Source organism: Cucurbita pepo, chromosome 10, assembly GCF_057944985.1.
Source record: "Cucurbita pepo subsp. pepo isolate OVF chromosome 10, ASM5794498v1, whole genome shotgun sequence".
Taxonomy (NCBI): Eukaryota; Viridiplantae; Streptophyta; class Magnoliopsida; order Cucurbitales; family Cucurbitaceae; genus Cucurbita; species Cucurbita pepo.
The window spans coordinates 10,982,055-11,003,033 of NC_141807.1; the positions used below are offsets into that span (position 1 = coordinate 10,982,055).

General features: G+C 35.0%; 3 non-coding genes across 3 annotated transcripts; 2 read left to right on the forward strand and 1 right to left on the reverse strand.

Annotated features, from left to right (window-relative positions):
• The first annotated feature begins 3,440 nt into the window (after window positions 1–3,440).
• Window positions 3,441–3,513, forward strand: TRNAA-AGC (transfer RNA alanine (anticodon AGC)). Its single transcript has one exon. It is a non-coding gene; the product is annotated as a tRNA-Ala (tRNA).
• Window positions 3,514–11,370: 7,857 nt separating this feature from the next.
• Window positions 11,371–11,442, reverse strand: TRNAQ-UUG (transfer RNA glutamine (anticodon UUG)). Its single transcript has one exon. It is a non-coding gene; the product is annotated as a tRNA-Gln (tRNA).
• An 8,735-nt stretch (window positions 11,443–20,177) lies between these two features.
• On the forward strand, window positions 20,178–20,249 carry TRNAE-UUC (transfer RNA glutamic acid (anticodon UUC)). The gene has a single exon. It is a non-coding gene; the product is annotated as a tRNA-Glu (tRNA).
• Window positions 20,250–20,979: the final 730 nt, after the last annotated feature.

The window sequence follows — 20,979 nt, forward strand, 5'->3', positions numbered from 1 at the left end:
TGCATCTCCTGACTTTAAACTGCTAGTCTGAACATGGTTTCGTCACGAAAGCTTTAGAGATAAATCTATCTTTACAAAAATATTTTTCTCTTAATTTAAAATTAGTCATAAAAAGAAATAATTAGGTACAAATTTGGTCTAGAATTCAAAACTTTTAAATCTTACTGTTACTTAACTAGTACCATAATACTGTTACTTAACTAAAGTTAATGAAGCATGAATTGCACTGAAGTTCATGAAATGCTTATAGACTCCAACTGTGAGTACTATTAATGCAATCATGTTTCATATGAGTTTGTCATAAATGAAACTAAGGTGCATTCAATACAACTTTATTTTCTTGTCATACGAGGCAAAATAGAAAAATTAAATCAAACAAACTAATGAACTGAACCGAATCAATCCAACCAAAATTGATTAGTTTGTTTCTTTTGTTGGGTTGTTGGTTTATTTGATAACCCTTGTATATTATAACGATTCAAAGAGAAAAATATATTTAAGTAGAAGCTAAAAATATTTGGTGTTCAAGAAAAGGCATTTGGTTTAGTGGTATGATTCTCACTTGGGGTGCAAGAGGTTTTGAGTTCAATTCTTGAAATGCCCCTATGTTTAAATCTTTTCTTATCTAAGGACATCATATTCGAAATCAACCTAACTTCATATTCGACATTTTACACTTACCATCATGCTCTTAATACTCATAGTCTTAACATCTCATCCCAAGGCTTTATTCTCCAAGACAAATTCTACATCCAAGGTATTCTCGAAGACAAATTCTACATCCAAGGACTTCACGTGTTTCCTGCAATACGACCTTAATACCTTGGCCTAAGGCTTCATACATACGTTTCAAGTGGTATAATACCTAGGCCTAAGGTTTCATACATACGTTTCAAGTGGTATAACAAGGGCATTAGGCTTCATGCATACGTTTCAAGTGGTATAATACCTAGGCCTAAGGTTTCATACATACGTTTCAAGTGGTATAACAAGGGCATTAGGCTTCATGCATACGTTTCAAGTGGTATAACAAGGGCATTAGGCTTCATGCATACATTTCAAGTGGTATAACAAGGGCATTTGGTCTAGTGCTATGAAAGTTCGATTCTCAAAATGCCCCTTCAAGAGATTGTAGTATGAAAGACATTTACCAAGTAAATAAATACATTAAAATAACACACATGTAAACTATGTTATTAATATTTTATTTCTATTACATCTTTCCTTATTTATGAAATAATGATCGGAGATATTTTTCATTTTCACAATTAGACGGGAGGTTTAGGATTTTTTAATGTAAGAATCGTGGGGATGTAGCTCAGATGGTAGAGCGCTCGCTTCCGATGTGGAAAGTACGGAGATCGATACCTTGCATCTCCAAATGAATCGATCACTAATATATTATTTCTTTTCAATTTTTTCTTATTTACGACATAATGAGCAGGGATAGTTTTTCATGTCACTATTATTGATGACGAGACGTTTAGGATTTTGGGACGTGAGAATCGTGGGGATGTAGCTTAAATGGTAGACCGCTTGCTTTGCATGCGAGAGGTACGGGGATAGATACCACGCATCTCCAAAATAAAACTATCTATTATTAAATATATTATTGAAAATTATTTCTTTTCAAATTTTCCTTATTCATGACAGGTTGAGTAGCAATATTTCTTCATTTTCACTATTATTGATGATGAAAAATTTAGGGTTTTGTGATGCAAGAATTGTGGGGATGTAGCTTCGCTTAGCATATGAGAGGTATGACTTAGCATACGAGAGGTACGAGGATCGATACCTCGCATCTCCAAAAGAAACTATTTATTATTAATATTTTATTTCTATTCAATATTTCCTTATTTATGACATAATATGCAGAGATACTTTTTCATTTTCACAATTATTGATGAAGGGACGTTTAGGGTTTTCTGATGTAAGAATCGTAGGGATGTAGTCCAAATGGTAGAGCGTTCATTTCCCATGTGGAAAGTACGGGATCAATACCTTGCATCTCCAGTTGAATCGATTACTAAATATATTATTTCTTTTCAATTTTTTCTTATTTAGGACATAATGAGCTCCGATAATTTTTCATTTTCACTATTATTGATGACGAGATGTTTAGGACTTTGTGACATAAGAATTGTGGGGATATAGCTTAGATGGTAGAGCACTCGCTTTGCATGCGAGAGGTATGGGGATTGATACCCTGCATCTCTAGATTTTCTTCATTTTCACTATTATTGATGATGGGAATTTGAGGGTTTTATGATGCAACAACTGTGGGGATGTAGCTTATGATGGGAAATACGTTATTAATATTTTACTTCTATTCAACCTTTCCTTATTTATGACATAATTAGCGGAGATATTTTTTCATTTTCACTAGAATTGATGACGGGACATTTAGGGTTTTTTGAAATAAGTATTGTGGGAATGTAGCTTAGATGGTAGATTGCTTTCTTAGCATGCAAGAGGTACGGGGATCGGATCGATACCCCATATCTCCAAAAGAAACTATTCGTTATTACTATTTTATTTCTATTCAATTTTTCCTTATTTATGACATAATGAATAGCGTTATTTTTTTATTTTCACTATTATTGATGACGAGATGTTTAGGATTTTGTGACGTAAGAATCTTGAGGATATAGCTTAGATGGTAGAGCGTTTGCATCCCATGTGAGAATTACTGGGATCGATACCATGCATCAACAAAGGAAACGATTACTAAATATATTAGTTCTTTTAAATTTTTCCTTATTAATGACATAATGAGCGGGGATAGTTTTTCATTTTCAATATCATTGATGACGGGAAGTTTAGAGTTTTTTTATGTAAAATGTAAAATCGTGGGATTGTAGCATGCGAGAGATACGGGGATCGATACCTCGCATCTCCAAAAGAAACTATTCGTTATTACTATTTTATTTCTATTCAATATTTCCTTATTTATGACATAATGAGTAGCGATATTTTTCATTTTCACTATTATTCATGACGAGACGTTTAGGGTTTTGTGACGTAAAAATTGTGGAGATGTAGCTTAGATGGTAGAGTGCTCGCTTTGCATGCGAGTTGTACGGGGATTGATAACCCGCATCTCCAAAAGAAAGTATTTAATTTGTTATTATATTTTTTCATTTTCACAATTATCGATCCCCGCATCACCAATCCAAACTATTTGTTATTAATATTTTGATATTTTTTTTATTTTCACTATTATTGATGATGGGACATTTAGGGTTTATGATGTAAAAATCATGGGGATGCGAGAGGTACGGGGATCAATACCCCGCACCTCCAAAAATAGGACTATCTATTATTAAATATATTATTTCTTTTCAATTTTTCCTTATTCATGACATGTTGAGTAGCAATATTTCTTCATTTTCACTATTATTGATGACGGGAAATTCAGGGTTTTGTGATGCAAAAATTGTGGGGATGTAGCTCAGATGGTAGAGCGCTCGCTTAGCATGCGAGAGGTACGGGGATTGATACCCCGCATCTCCAAAAGATAGAAATTATTTTTTTAAGTATGAGTTAATTTAACATGTTATGTATCCGTGGGTACGAGAGAAAAAGAAAAGATACTTATATAAGGATTATTATATCATTATGGCTCTGCCATTTTTATAGATAAAAGAGAGTAATGTCCCACAAGCACATATAGAGAAAGGAAAGATACTTGTATAAAAGTAAAGATATAAAAGTAAAGATACTTATATAAGGATTATTATATCATTATGGCTATGCCATTTTTATAGATAAAAGAGAGTAATGTCCCCCAAGGACATATAGAGAAAGGACTTATTGTAAGTAAAGAAAGCAATCTAGTAGTTATACTGTGAAGAGGGAATTTGATGAATTCCTCAAAAGATAAGAGCTTATAGGATGGCGGTAGCGTCCCATGCATATGACGGAACTTCTTCACAATTGCAATATCTGACCAATGAACATTATTGTCATTTATAGCTTCTATCACAATACTATAAAATTTGGGGTCAAGGCCTATATGGGACTGAAAAGACCATTCACCACACGCTTGTAAATTAAATTATATCTATCACCTCTGAAATTTTCCACGGCAAACCTTCCAATAGCTTGCACTTCTTCATCATTGAAATCCTTAATTGGAACTAGATTTTAAGGCAAATCTTCTCCACGACTCACTTTTGAACACTTTTATAGATAGTTTCAACAAACTTACTTTGCTCGTGAATACTTTGGAGTTCAATATTTATAGTTGGAGAACACTATTCAAATTGATATGGTCGAATCTTACAACAAAGTCTTATTGAGCCTCACTCTATTAGGAGATAGCCTCGAATCAATTTCTTTAGTTTGGGCAATGGTTGCATTGTTTTAGTCAAACAACCGAGACTAGTGTATTACCAATAGTATAGACATTTTGTACGTGTATTTTCTTACATATTAACAATTGTATACAAATAATAATTAAATTTATGAGTAGAAGTTTGGATGGAGTTTTATTAAATAGGTACTTAAATTATATATAAAAATATATGAGATTTTTATTTTTTATTTTTTTTATATACATTTAGGAGAACAAAACAAAGTTTCGAGAAGAGGTCATTCCTGCCATGTTTTAATTTTTATTCTTTTATTTCTCGAAGATTAAAAAAAAAAGTTATCCTCTCTCAAATATGGTTCGTTATTTGATTATTTTCTCTTGAGTGAATTTTAAGTGAAACACATTCTCTACACAAGTAATTGCAAGATGCAAGCTTCACACCAAGAGGAATCAAAGTCCCAACTATCAACGTACTTAAGTGTCAATTTTTATTCTCCATCTCAACATAAATTAAACTTATTTTCGTGAAGATATCTATTTATAAAAGCAAAATATCTCAGAGTCACAAAAATAAAAATGAGATATAGATACGAGACATAAATATTATACCAAATAGATATGATAACTGTAAGGATTAGATTTGATCGAGTTATTTGGATTAGATTTTATCTAGTTATTTGAATTAGATTTGATTTAGTCATTCTTCAATTGGATGAGAGATTTCTCCCGATTCTTCTGATCTTAACAGTTTTCTTTTTTTGTTCCTAACATTTTGGTATCAGAGTCATGCCCTAAACTAGTTAAAACTAGAAGCAGCAGTCTTCTACGTGTGTCATAATAAAAGTATGTCGATGGAGAGTCCACTTGTGCCGTCTGCTGGAGGAAGGAGTCAAGGTCGTGGAAGCTTTAGAGGCATAGGAAGGGGACGAGGCAGACAAACCTTCAACAAGACCATAGTGGAGTGCTATAACTGTCACAAGCTAGGACATTTTCAATGGGAATGTCAAAGCAATACCAGACGAGGCAGACAAACCTTCAACAAGGCCACAGTGGAGTGCTATAACTGTCACAAGCTAGGACATTTTCAATGGGAATGTCAAAGCAATACCAGACGAGGCAGACAAACCTTCAACAAGGCCACAGTGGAGTGCTATAACTGTCACAAGCTAGGACATTTTCAATGGGAATGTCAAAGCAAGGAGAAGGAGACAAACTATGCAGAGAGTCAAGAAGAGATGTCGCTGGGGCTTACGTGAATATGAATAAGGCCAATAGAGAAGATATGTGGTTCCTTGACTCGGGATGTAGCAATCATAAGTGTGGGAAGAGGAATATTTTTCAGATTTTGATGGAAGTTCAGAGATTCAGTGAAGCTGGGCAACAATTCAAGCATGGTTGTAACTGGAAAGGGTAATGTACTGCTGGAAGTGAATGGAATCATAATGATAATCACAGGAGTGTTCTATGTGCCAGACCTGAGGAACAATTTGTTGAGTATTGGTAAATTGCAAGCAAAGGGGTTACCTTTTTGTTTCAAAATGGAACATGCAAGGTGTTTCATCCTGAGAGAGGCTTAATCATGGAGACAAAGATGTCTTTGAATCGAATGTTCGTATTGCATGCTATATCTCAGCCTGTAGCAGCCGTTCAAACTCAATTGAAACTTATGGGGAAAAGTGGTTCAAGGTCTCTGTCGTACACTCACCGCTCCAATTCCTATCGCCATAGTCAGAGAAGCAGAAGGGACCCAAGTTCTTCCCCCTATCATTCCACTACCAATTCCAGGAGAAGCAACCGTACAAGTTCCCTCAGCCACCAACGCAGAAGTAGGTCTTTCTCGTTATCTCCCTTCCCCAAATCGTCCAGTTCCAATCCTAGTCGTGCATCCACTGATCGGAATCATTCCATAGAGAAGCTTAAGAAAGAGGAAGAAGAGAAGAAAAGGCGTGAAACAGAGGTTAGAAGAAGATGCAACTAGGAGGATGGAAGAACTAATTCAGAAGAATGTTGAAGAAAGGCTAAACTCTAAAGAGACTAAATTAGAAATATAGAGGCGAATAGAGGAAGGTTGCACGAAGTTGTTTGATGATGTTGATGTGCAGCTTGAGAAAGAGAAAGAAGCCGCTCTTACTGCTACAAGACAAAAAGAAGAACAAGCACGAAAAGAGAGAGAAGAGCTAGATAAAATGCTGGAAGAGAATAGAAGAAGGGTAGAAAAAGCACAGCGACGATTAGTTCTGGAGCTGCAGCGGAAGGAAGAAGAAGAATATTGTGAGCTTTAGTTGATTCAGAGATAAAAAGAGGAGGCAGCTCAGAGAACTAAGCTAGATGATAAGAGTTTGAGTTATGTTTTGCTGGGAGTTAGTGAAGAGTCAAAAGCTTACAGACTCTATGATATAGAAACGGCAAATGAAAATAAGGATATAGAAGCGGCAGATGAAAATACTGCAGAGGAATATATTTCATCTGGCTCTTTGGCTGAAGCAAGCTCTCCTAGCTTGAATAAGGCAAGGAATAAGAGACCACCAGTCTGGATGAGAGACTATGCAATAGGATAAGTTTTTTTTTTTTTGTAAAGAAGATGATGAAGCTCAGCCATGTTTACCCCTACTGAACCTGCAAACTTTGTAAACTTTAGAGAAGTATTGAAGAGTGAGAAATGGAGGCAAGCCACGGATCTGGAGCAATAAACAGAAATGACACATGGGAATTGATGAAGTTACCTGGTGGAAGTTTGGTATGAGGTCCTTGATATAAACTGATTACTATTCGTGTTCAGTTTAAGGGAGGGATTGTTAGGATTAGATTTGATTGAGTTATTTGGATTAGATTTGATCTAGTCATTTGAATTAGATTTGATTTAGTCATTCTTCAATTGGAAGAGAGATTTCTCCCAATTCTTCTGATCTTACCGTTTTCTTTTTCTGTTACTAACAGTAACATGTCATTCTTACCGTTTTCTTAAATGCTTCCTAATTATTTTTTTTTTTATGAATTAGGTTATGAAGATCATTTGAATTATAAACGCTTTAATTCAAACAATATTTAATAACTAATCATTTTAATATTTATACTCAAATATACTAACAAGTACTAGTAACACTAGTCTCAATGACTTAAAGAATACAACTATTATCTCGAACTATAAAAAAATTAATTCCAACCTATTCTAATGGACAAACGCTTTATTAGACTCTATTGTAAGATTTCACTTCATCAATTTAAGTAGCGTTCAACTACAACTATAAATATCAAATTCTTAAGTATTCATGAATAAAATCGGCCTAACAATGTCTCAACTATTTACCAAAGGTGTTAGAATGAGCCGTGTGGAAGGGTTGCATTTAGATGCTTTAGTACCAATTAAGGATGTCAATATCCTAGTAGTGCAGAATGCAGGAAGGTTCGGAGTTGAAAAGAATAACGAGAATAGTGGACATCGTTTCATTTACAAGCGTGTGGTGAACGGTCTGGTTGGTATGACTAGAGAACGTCGTCCTCGCAGAATTTATATTATTGTGATAGAAGTTATAAATAACGATGATATTCCTTGGTCTTTTATTACAAAGTGCAGAACTTTTAAAGAAGTTCTCGAGTTCCTTGTCCCCAAGTAGCATACAACTACTAGAATGCTATCTCTACTTATAATAAATCCCTCTCTCTCTCTCGAAATATATATGTATGTGTTTGTGGATGTATTACTCTCTTTTATTAATGAAATATGGCACAGTCATAATGATATTATGAGTATCTTTTCTATCCCTCCCTTCCTTATCGCTATATAAAGAATATGAAGATTATAAGTAAAAGATGTACAAGTAATTTGTTACTTTTGAACTTAAAATGCTTATAATTCAATATATCTTTGTTATCAACAATAATTATCAAATGGTATATAATTTTGTCCAAGTAAGGTCGCTTCTCATTCTCTATGATATCATAACACAAAATCGAGCGGAAGGGTTAAAGATAAAATGATAACAAAAACCCATTCGTCGAACTAACTATAAAGGAAGGGTTGGTTGGAAACCATGTCTATGCTTCTTTGCTTTAATCACACGTAACTAAATATATATAAGAACAACAGAATATGGCATGCCCAGTCAAAACATAAAAAATTTCTTGCCATGTTATAGTTAATGAATATGGTATGCACAAAGATCCGATGTCACACTTCATGATTGGAGACCAATACAGTGAGCTATGGTCGTCCATAACGTCCTTTGGTCCAATTATGTCAAGCAAATGTTGTAGCAAGCAAAGAGTTTTTAATAAGTTTTCTATTGCAAAGAGCTCGGTTTAAGGCACAAATGTCTCTGATGTGAAAGGCGCACCAATTCAACGAGATTTAAGTAACCATGAATAAGACACAGGATACAGCTTGTAAACAAAACGATGTCCATGACTCTTGTTATTTTCTTCCACTACAAACGATGTCCATGACTCTTGTTATACTTTTTAGTTTTAAAATAAATTAATTTTTTAGTTTAAAATAAATTGATTTTTTAGTTTTAATTTTATTCCTAATAAATTAATTTTGATGTGGTGTTATGTATTTTAATAAAATTAATATTAACTTAATCAACAAAAATTTATATTTTTTTAAAAATTATAAGCTAAATTAATAAAAATACCATTGAACTTTGCACTTTATCTAAAAAAAATACTCATAATTTTTTTTAGAAGTTTCAATAATACACTTAATCTTTAAAAAAAAGAAAAAAATCTATAGAAACTATTAATTTGTTTTTTTTAAAAAATACAGTTGAATTTTCAAAAAAAAAAAAAAAAAAGCTTCAAAACTACTCGTTAACTTTCAAAAGTGTTTAAAAAAAGATTGATGGGGAGAAAATTGTGTTCATGGAGAGAAAATTGAAGGTTATTTTAGGAGAAGGTTTTCAAGATCAGTATAAGATCCTGAAAACATAACAAGATGTAATATCCTAGCTTAAGGTCGCCATTAAGAACCTACTAGTAGGCTACTTACTAAGTTTTACTCACTCCATGTTTATCATTTTTTGTCAAGTAACTAAGAGTTGGTCGTGGATGAGAGTGGACTTTGGAGTGTGGGCCATGGACTAACCTCTGTTTTTAATCTAGTATTTTTTGTTCTTCTTTTAAGTCTGCTTCTTATTTTGTGTTTGTAACGAGTATGTATATGTAACACCCAAAAAATGAAGGAAATTATCTCCCATAAGAATAAGCCACTCATGAAAGACCCAATGGATAGAAAGGAAAAAAATTAAAGGATTAAGCAAGAACAAAGGACTTAGTCAAGTCACTGGTGTACCCTAACGAGTGATTTCACCGAGTTAAAGGCCTTTTGAAAAGGATTGGAAACGAAAAAGTAAATCAAAAGGGCAAAAAAGTCATTTTATCAATTATCAAAAATCTTTCCCGATTTGTAATTCCTTATCTAGAAGGAATCTCAAGATTAAAAAAAAGGGAAAAATGATAAAAAAGCGATGAGAAATTTGTAGAAAATTTTTGGATTTTTCAAGAAAAAAAATAATAAAATATTCGGAAAGTGGTAAATTACCAAAAAACCCCTAGAAGAATGGATAATTACAGAAATGCCACTCTAATTAGAATCAGAGCATCTACCGTGACCATCCGAGCAAAATCTTTCGAACTCAAATCTCAACCGTCGGATGTCCTCCAAAAATTGATATGATCTAGAACGAACACGCACGGATCATCACATCCAACGACTAGTATGCAAAGCCAAGGTCGAAAGGCCATGATCGGAGTTGATATCACCAAAAAATTATCTAGAAAGATCGATCTCTAAATAACGAAGATTCTGGAGCTCTCAATGTCGGTTCAAGCTCCTCCTATAAAGTCGGAAGTAGGAGCAACAATACGGAATAAAAATCGAGAAAGGTCGATCCCCCAATTGAAGGCAATAAACGTTTAGATTGTGTTTCTCCTACTTTCAGATTTCTTCCAAATTCGAGAGCAATCCTCCACCATTTCTCTTCAGACTTATTCCTACCCTTTCTCAACAAGATTACCCACAAGTTCTATGAAGAAATAGAGTGCTGAAAGTGCCTAGAAACCATTCCCCCAATTCAATCCGCCATTGAAGAACTTCAAGAAAAACTTGAAAATTCAACCCGAGGATACATGATGACTCGTCGAGAAAGAATGATTCCAATTAGTTTCTGTACCTCCAAGGAATGCTTCCATAAAAGACCACGAAGAAAAATAACCTCGAGAGCGTGCCAAATTGAAGGAAATAGGTTTCAAAATTAAATTGGGGATAAGAGTCAAAATTCCTATATCCGATCTCTTTTCCTTCAGATTAAGGATTCCTCTAGCTTCAGAGGAAGAAGTTGAGTAAACTTGATGAAGGAATCCAGAGCTAAAACGTCGTAGAATAAGCTACCCACGAGATTAAAAATCTGGCGTTTCGAGTGAGTTGCATACCGAGAACGATTTCTGGAAATTAAGGTCCTACACTCAAAGACGTTCCTCCAAACCAATTCCTTTAGCCTGAAGATAGGATATGGAAGAGGTTTAATGAAGAAATAGAGCCTTGAAACCCCTAGAATCGGCTACCCAATAAGAAATCCTTTGTTTTATCTCTAGCTATAAATCAGATTTTGGATGAACTTTGGTAGCGAATATCTTAAGCTACGATCCACGAGAAGTTATCAAATAAATCCCAAGCCCTTTCTTGTAACATCCATCTTTAAGTTTCACGAAGAAATCGAGGAGAGAAACACTGTCAATGTGGCTGTACAGGCCGAGTTTCAGATGGCGGTGATGCAAAAAATGTGCATCTTATTTCTTTTCAGAGGAAGAAAACGATGATACGGCCAGTTCAACTGAACTGTCGAAGTCAACTCAAAATTTGACCTTTTCTCGGGTTTTCTTAGTAGATCTTATTTTATGAAATGTTGTATGAATCCTATGAATCCTTTTCCCGAGAGGTTATATAAGGTAATGAAGTTTGGGAGTTATTGGAAAACTATGATCCATATGACTTTACCTCCTATGTACCCATGAGGAGCCTGCACCACGATTTGTTTTAAAATGTCTTGTGTTGTCAAAGGTCCTACCGGGAGTAGAACCCAAGTCGTTGGATTCAAAGTCCAAAGTGCTAACCACTACACCATAGAACCCCTTGTAAAAATTTTATTTTGGAGTGGGTTTCCTATTTTATGCAGATTCCACAAGAAGGGAGATCCTATCATGAGTCAAACTCAAGTTATTGGATTCAAAGTTCTAGACCTGTTTTATCTAACTCGTTGTGATCTTGAGCATCTTTAGAGTGGTTGCAGAAGTAACCCTCCGGTGTTGATTGAAGCTTTTGGAGAACATGTAATTTTATATATTTCTTATAGTTAATTTATCTAATGTTGTATATTACAAACAAATTGAAATAATACTTTACATCCCCGTCTTTCTTTCTTTCGTGCAAAACTTAACATGAAAACTATATTATTTCAATATTCACTCGAGAAACAAGGGGTGAAAACTATATTATTTCAAACCCTCCATTATTGCTTCTACTTTGCGTGAAAATGCTTCCACTAAATCATGTTACTAACTAGTTGGTTTGGTTTGGTTTGGTTCAATTCTTGGGTCCACTAGATTGAATTGACGTAGCTCAATTAAACTCTTGATAATATAAAAATCATAAGTTTCTTAAATTAAGTTAACTTAAAAGTTTAACCCCTAATTTTTTTTAGAATGTTTAGCTTTGTGTCTAGTTGATCACTAAATGCTTAGAAGTATCTAATAAGACTTCTATTTAAGGAACTTTTCACTATAAAAGATGTAAGACTTCAGTTTATTATTAAGGAATTTCAAATGAGTTATTTGATATATCATAGAGGACAAAATATTTATTTGTTTCAAATATCTTACGTTGACCATTCTTTTTTGTCAAGTATTTTGAATATTATCATTGTGAATTACTAATGGCATTAGATTGAATCTCATTAATAACAATATCCCAAAACTCAGGTAAAGATTACATCAAAATTAATACTTTAATTTCATCTTCAAAATTTATTTCCACTTAACTCAGTTGACTAATAATCATAATAGTCACCCGTGCACAAATATTTACAACCTTAAAAGGTAAAATTATTAGGAGTACAAGAAAAAAAGGGTTAAACATAGTTTCAAAATATAGAAAAAAAATAGTAGGAATTGGTCAAAGTCAACATCCATTGATCACTTATGGCACAACACAACACATATGAGGGTAACATTTTTTCATTTCTCTACTATATTAGGCCCTTTGGTTTATTGGCTTTACAAGATGGAGACATGAAGTTTTCTATGTTCGAAATCAATTTGGTTGATTGTTTTCCGGTTAGCATTGGTACCATCAAAACTTGTTTATTTCTTTGAAATGTTTGAGTTTACAATTTACATGTTTTCATTTTTCTACTTTGTCTGCTTGCATTTAGAAATGAAGCAAAATTAGTCTGAGGGTTTTAGGCAGATTGTTATAATTCTAATTTTTAACTAAAAAAAAAATTAGTCTCGTTGTCACGCTTGAAACTACCCTATAGGTATAATCAACCTATTATCCTTCCACCAATAGGAGAAAAAGGCAACGTTACTATGTGAAACTAGTTTCATGTCATTTATTCAACAATAAGGGTGTTAGCATGCATTTGGAAATGAACCCATATTTAAAAAAATTTATATAAAATAGAAAAGAATTGTTATCTCAAAGACAATGATACTATGTGAAACTAGCCTCAAGATGCTTCCTTAACTCTTAGGGGCGGTAAACCAACGGTTCCTTCACCCAAGACCCATGGCCCGACTCCCAACATGGAAGGGATAATCTAGAGAATCATTCCAAGAACCCTAACGGATGGGTTATAAACTCACATTTCAGTGGGTTCTCCAAGCACGGATTGCAAGTTAAAAGAGTTTGAAAACAAAGTAAAATGATAAAAGAAACCAACCAAATTCGAATGGGTGACCTCTTGATCTGCCGTCAAATGCTTTACCACTGAGCTATGGACCCATTTTGCATGATTTCAACCTTAATGACCCCTTCTACAGAGTGTCAGTCTAAAAGTGTAAAAAGTGTCTCTCCAAAATAAAAGGGCCCAACCAAGTTCAAACGGGTGACCGGTCAAATTCTCTACCAATGAGCCATAGATCCATTTTGTAGGATTTTAACCTTAGTGACCCCTTAGACATAGTGTCGGTCCAAAAAGTGTAACAAATTTCTATCCAAGATAGAAGGGCCTGTTAGGATCGCACAACAACGCACACGCTCGATCTAGATGAACACAAAGAACAGGATAGAGAAAAGTGCAAGGAGAACTCTGGCTAAAAGGATTTTTCTACTAATGACTTCACGTATGTACAGTAAGAGAAAATTACAGAGAATAGAAAGTACTTTTCAAAGCTCTAGCGGACGGGATATATATATAGTTCAGTTTACTATATATAGGTTTACCAGATTTAATCATGTACTATATATAGCAATTTACTATATATAGCTTTACCCGATTTAATCATCTACTATATATATCTATTTACCATATATAGGTTTACTGGATAAAGTTTTACCAAATATAGCTGTACAGGATATAGCTTTACCAAATATAGCTTTACCAAATATAGGTTTACCAAATATAGCTTTACCAAATATAGCTTTACCAGATATAACCGTTGACCAAGCTATAAATAAGCCGCAGGCTCCATAACCTAACAATTCTCCCACTTGGAGATTGATCTAGTCAACCAAGAATTTCATTCTCAAACGACCATGAGCATCTTCATGGTCTTCATGGCACCATATCAATGGAGGCTTTGCACAACCTCAATATTCCAACATCAACACATTTTGTCAACATATTTGCTGGATTCTTTGCACCCTCTATCTTCTCCAAACACATCACCATCTTTCACTAAATGATAGACCGGGTTTCTTCGCCAACTGTATGACACTATGACTATTTCTGTTAAGAATCTTCGTGCTGCTTCTTGCCCATTCTTCCAGATAGTCAGTCATTCATATCGTCTTCTTTCCAGCTTTAACTATTGCCGCGTACTCAATGTCAGTACAACGCATTTTTGAAGCCTAGACGTCCCATCATCCATGGCTTGCTCCTACTTGGTTGTATCCTCCAACTGTAGGGTCTCATCAAAGGGTTGTGGTTCCCTTTCATCAGCAACAGATAGTGTAATGAAGGTACATACATATCTCGTACTCTGATAGTACAGGATGATCTTCTCAACACCAGTTCAAGTGTCAGTTGCTCCACTGCTGATTCCTCCGCAACAACCTCAGGAGTTTGTTGAGTATCTTCTACAAGATCACTTGGTGATTTTCTCCGCAACTCAACCTCAACTCCCACTTGCTTTGTTGTCTTGGAACCTTGCTCCACATCTGGTTCCTCAGCAGTAGTCTCAGGAGTTTCTTGAGTATCTGCTACAACATCACTAGGTGAGTTTCCCTGCAACTCAAGCTCAACTCCCACTGTCTTCGTGGTCTTGGAACCGTGCTCCACATCTGGTTCCATTTCCAATCACACTTTCTTCAATTCTCTGGCGGTCCTTGTGAAGCTAACTCGTTTCTGCTTGCTCATAACGTAGTTCTCACAACGACCCACATCAACAGATTTCAGACCTTCTAAAACTCCTTTCGCAGCCAGCCTCTTCATTCCTTTCGCGCTCATAGGTTCAAGTCTATTGTGCTGTAGACTTGAATTTGAAGCACTCTCAGCAACAGCAGCTATGTTCATACACCCTGCAGTGGTGTATAAGGTTCCAGATTTTGAGCCACGTGCTACCACCGTAGCACCCTTCATAATTTTCCACAACTCTTCTCTAACTTTGTTGCATAACCTGTGCTGTCCAACTGACCAATAGAGATCAGGTTCCTTCAGAGACCAGAAATATATCTGACATCTTTTAATGTCCACTGATTTTCTGCTGGAGTTTTTATGCGGACATCTCCTTTTTCTTTAATCTCCAAATCTTTGTTGTCGGCAAGATACACCTTCTCGAAATTTCCAGACTTGAAATTCCAGAACAACTCTTTATTTGGAGACGAATGAAAAGATGCACCTGAATCCAAAATCCAGGATTCAATCGAACTGTCCACGCTGGGGATTAGAGCATCCCCAATGTCTTCTGCTGAATTTATAGAATCATCACATCTCCAGATTTGTGATTCTGCTTTCTCTTTGGTCTTGTACAACCTGTCCGAAAGTGACCTTTTTCTCCACAATTCCAACACGTTACGTTTGGTCTATTTGGAGATTTTTCTCGGTTCTTTAATTTTGAACGCCCTTTGTTTGGGCCCTTCGGTTTACTCCTTCCCCTTCGATCAACACTGAGAGCATTGCCTGGTGAATCTCCAGTTTCCCGTTTGCGAATACTTTCACAAAACTTCAGTTTATCAGATCCTCGGGAACTGCTGATTGCAGCAACAACAGTATCCCATGACTCGGGTAAGGATGACATCAAAATCAACGCTTTCATTTCATCTTCGAAATTAATTTCCACCGAACTCAGTTGACTTATGATCATATTGAATTCATTTATATGATCAGCAACAGGTCCACCTTCAGACATCTGTAGATTGAACAATCTCCACATCAAATACACCTTGTTCATAGCCGATGGTTTTTCATACATATTTGACAGCGCCTTCAATAGATCCGACGTTGTCTTCTACTTGATAATGTTGAACGCCACGTTTCTGGATAGCGTCAACCGAATCAGCCCCAAGGCTTGTCGATCCTTGAGCTTCAACTGTTCCATGGTCATGGATTCCGACTTCACTCCCAATAGAGATTCGTGAAGATCTTTCTGGTACAGATCATCTTCAATCTGCATCATCAAGAAACCGAAATCGAATCCATCGAACTTCTCAATTCCAATCTTTGAACTTTCCATCTTCACAGATCGTGGTGAATTTCGCCTTAGCTCTAATACCAGTTGTTGGGACCGCACAACAACCCACACGCTCGATCTAGATGAACACAAAGAACATGATAGAGAAAAGTGCAAGGAGAACTCTGGCTAAAAGAATTTTTCTATTGATGACTTCACGTATGTACAGTAATAGAGAATTACAGAGAATAGAAAGTACTTTTCAAAGCTTTAGTGGAGGGTATATATATATTGTTCAGTTTACTATATATAGGTTTACCAGATTTAACCATTTACCAGATTTAACCATCTACTATATATAGCCATTTACTATATATAGCTTTACCCGATTTAATCATCTACTATATATAGCTATTTAATATATAACATATATCTTTACAAAATATAGTTTTACCGGATATAGCTTTACCAAATATAGCTTTACCGGATATAACCGTTGACCAAGCTATAAATAAGCAGCAGGCTCCATAACCTAACAGGGCCCAACTAGATTTGAATTGGTGACCTCTTGATCTGCAATCAAATACTCTAACATTGAGCTATGGTCCCATTTTGTATGATCTCAACCTTAGTGACCCCTTCTACAGATTATCGGTCCAAAAGTGACCCTACCGAATCAGCTATGGACCAATTTTGTATAAATTGGTGGATTACCTATCGGGAATTAAACACAGGTCATTAGATTCAAAGTCGAAAGTGTTAACCACTACACCATAGAACCACTTGTTAAACTTTATTTTGGCAGCGATTTTGATAAGCGCCAACAACGCTGGATTTTGCAAAGCTAGAGGTCGTAGTATCTTAGATACTTTCACAAGGTGTTTTCAACTTCTTTTATAGGTAATTGAACTTTTAAGTCCATGTAAATGATTGGTTGGATTAGTATCAGTTTAAGAAGACAGAGGAGAGAAGAGAGACTTTGTTAGAAATTCTCCCATAAGTAATCCCCCAAAGTGTTTTCAACTTCTTTTATAGGTCGAATTTTAAAATCAAACCACAACAAAATTTACTTCTATCTAGAAAAATTATTTTTTTGTTTGAAACAAGATTATTCCCTTCTTTTTCTAAAACTAAATTTTACTCTCGAATAGATTTTAATAGTTTTGTTAATTAAATTTTCTTTAAATTTTTTGTACACATAGTACAATGGAAATAATATATATATATATATATATTTACTATTTTGTAATTTGTATGGTATTATTGGAGACTTTTGAATGAAATATGATAATTGATTCTCTGTCCTCTTTGACAATTTTAGATACCTCCATATCCGACATTTGATGCGTCACGTTTCATTATGAGATCTGCCCTTGGGTCAATAAGACGTAAGCAGAGAGTTTATTTGACTAATGAATTGATTTTTTTGGGTTGTAGAGATATCCCTTACAAATCAAGACTTTGTATTATTTTGAAGACACTCATCAAGACATTTGTAAATGTGCCTGATATCTTGAAGGATATAAGACACGTAATTGAGAGAACCTAAATTTTTTTTGAAGTTTGCTTTTCTAGGATACGTCATCACCAAAGTTTGAGACAAAGACCATTGGATGGGTTTTAATAAGGCTCAAATAAATTTAAAATCCAAGAAAACGTATCTGAGTTTGATATTATTTGATTTTGGGTATGTTCACAACTAGCTGATTTCTTTTGATTACATTAATGAATGTATGTAGATGTTTAAAGCGTTGATCTTAATGGTTTTAGAAAATATCAACACATCATCGATATAAACTATCGAATTTTTTTGAAAGGATTGAAAATATCATTCATAATCTTCTGAAATTCGGATGGAGCGTTATTTAGCCTAAATGGCATGACGTTCCTCTCATATTTTCTAAATTGGACATTAAATGCTATTTTATATTTGTCCTTTTAGGAAACTAGAATTTTCCGAAATCACAATTTCATGTCGAATTTTATAAAAACATTTGACTCTAAATTCTTTTTATCAAATCATTTTTGTTTTGGATTGGATATCTTATTTATTCTAAAACCTTATTCCGAGGTTTGTAGTTAATTACCAGTATCAGAATTTCTCGTTTCTTTTCACCATGTTGTTAACCTAAAATGCGAGACATGACCACATGCTCTTTGAAGACCTTATCAGCTTCCTCTGCAAAATATCACCTAAAATGTCACAGTATTTAGTATTCGATGCTTTTTGACTTAACCCTAGGGTTCTATTTAAAGTGAACTTGTGATAATTTTTGTCAAATTATATATTTGAATACCTAATACATTAAGATATAATATCTTATTTCAATAATATTAAAATGTCGTAGAATATCATAATATATGTTTAATTAATATGAATCTCATTCAAATTTCAAATATATATTTTTATTTAATGTTTATGATACACATCAATTATTTTAATATTTAACATATCAAATACACTAATATGTTTTGATATTATACTTCAAGACTATAGGAACTTGCTTAGAGGACATGAGAGTTACATTGGCCTACAATGCATCTCATGGACAATGGAAAACTATGGTGGCGCTTGAAGGTGAATTGTATAAAAAACTGGTCATGCACCAAAAAATCATGGGAAGACCATTGATGGAATTGATGGAATTGAAGCAATCGATGCTCCCCTGTATGGGTTTCCAATCAAAGACCTAATGTTTGATGTTGACTCTTTTGAATAAAGAGCCACATGATCAAACAACAAGAAACGTGGCGGTATCTCTGAGAACTCTATCACACACATAAAAAAAAACGTGTCGAAGAGTTAGACATTACACAGAAGATCTGGCTTTCATCGAGGAGACCCGAGTTTGATTCTCGAAAATGAAATTTTATGTTCTTATTTCGTTTATTTTATAGTTTCATCTTTTGTCACCAATTATATTTAAACTTTACCTAGGTTTGAGAAGCACTATAATGGATGAGTTCAATAGTATCTTAAATTCAAAAAACTTTTATGAACTTGGTTTGAGAGGCACTATAATGGTCAAGTTCAATAGTATCTTAGATTAAAAAGACTTTTATGAACTTTGAACCTTTAATAGTGTTATGTCATAGATATTTAGTTCAATTTCAACAAGTGAGGTTGTGGTCATTCAAATGGTTAATGTGATAATCCGGTCATTTTCAAGGTCTCCTTTGTTGAACGCCATCATGGCTGAGATGACTGAGATGAGCACCAGAGTGAGTTTGACAAGGAGAGTCGTAGAGAACCACACCCCAAGCCAAGCTCATGTTGGGCTTAACAAACTGAAAATCCAAAAACACAAACCCTTAAATGGGAACCAGGATGCTAAGGAATTAAAAAGCTTTATTTTTGACATAGAACAATACTTGAAGGTTACAGGAACTTGCTCATAGAACCTAAGAGTTACGTTGGCCACAATGCATCTCATGGACGGTGGCGCTCGAAGGTGGATGATATAAAAAATGGGTCATGCACCATAAACTCATGGGAAGACCGTTGATGGAATCGATGCAATCGACGCTCCCCTTGATGGGTTGCCAATTAAAGACCTAACGTTTGATGTTGACTCTTTTGAAGAAAAAGCCTCACGATCGAACACCTCGAAATGTTGCAGTAGCTCTAAGAACTCTATCATACGACCTGAGAGTTGAGGGCTACAGGAACTTTCTCATACGACCTGAGAGTTACGTTAGCCGTAATGCATCTCATGGACGATGCAAAACTATGGTAGTTCTCGAAGGTGAATGGTATAAAAAATGGGTCATGAACCATAAACTCATGGGATGATCTTTGATGGAATCGATGCAATCGACACTCCCCTGGATGGGTTGCCAATCAAAGACCTAACATTTTATATTGACTCTTTTGAAGAAAGAACCACACAATCGAACAGCTTGAAACGCTGCGGTAGCTATGAGAACTCTAACACACACAGGGAAGGACGTGTCGAAGAGTTAGACATTAAGCAAAAGATCATGCTAAAACTCTTCAGCGATCTAACAAAAGACTTCAGGACATCTAGACCAAAAATCCATTGTCGTCCAGCGGTAAGGATATTTGGCTTTCACCCAGGAGACCCGGGTTTGATTCCCGGCAATGGAATATTATTTTCTTATTTCATTTTATTTTACAGTTTCTATCTTAGACTAAAAAGACTTTTATGAACTTCGTACCTTTGTTAGAGTTATGTTATAAATATTTTGTTCAATTTCAAATGGTTAATGCGATAATCCAGTCATTTTACAGTTTCTGTCTTAGACTAAAAAGACTTTTATGAACTTCGTACCTTTGTTAGAGTTATGTTATAAATATTTTGTTCAATTTCAAATGGTTAATGCGATAATCCAGTCGTTTTCGAGGTCTCTCTTGTTGAACGACATCATGGTTGAGATGAGCAGGTAATTAAAATGGTTAATGCGATAATCCAGTCATTTTTGAGGTCTCTCTTGTTCAACGACGTCATGGTTGAGATGAGCAGATGATTCAAATGGTTAATGCGATAATCCAGTTGTTTTCAAGGTCTCTCTTGTTGAACGACATCATGGTTGATGAGCACCCGAGTGAGTTTGACAAGTTGGGCTGTAGAGAACCACACCTCAAGCCACGTTCATGTGGGCTTAACAAACTTAAAATCCAAGAACACAACCCCTTAAATGGAAACCGGGATGCTAAGGAATTAAAAAGCTTTATTTTTGACGTAGAACAATACTTGAAGGTTACTTGAACTTGCTAATAGGACCTAAGAGTTACGTTGGTCGCAATGCATCTCATGGACGATGCAAAACTATGGTGGCGCTAAAAGGTGAATGGTTTAAAAAATGGGTCATGCACC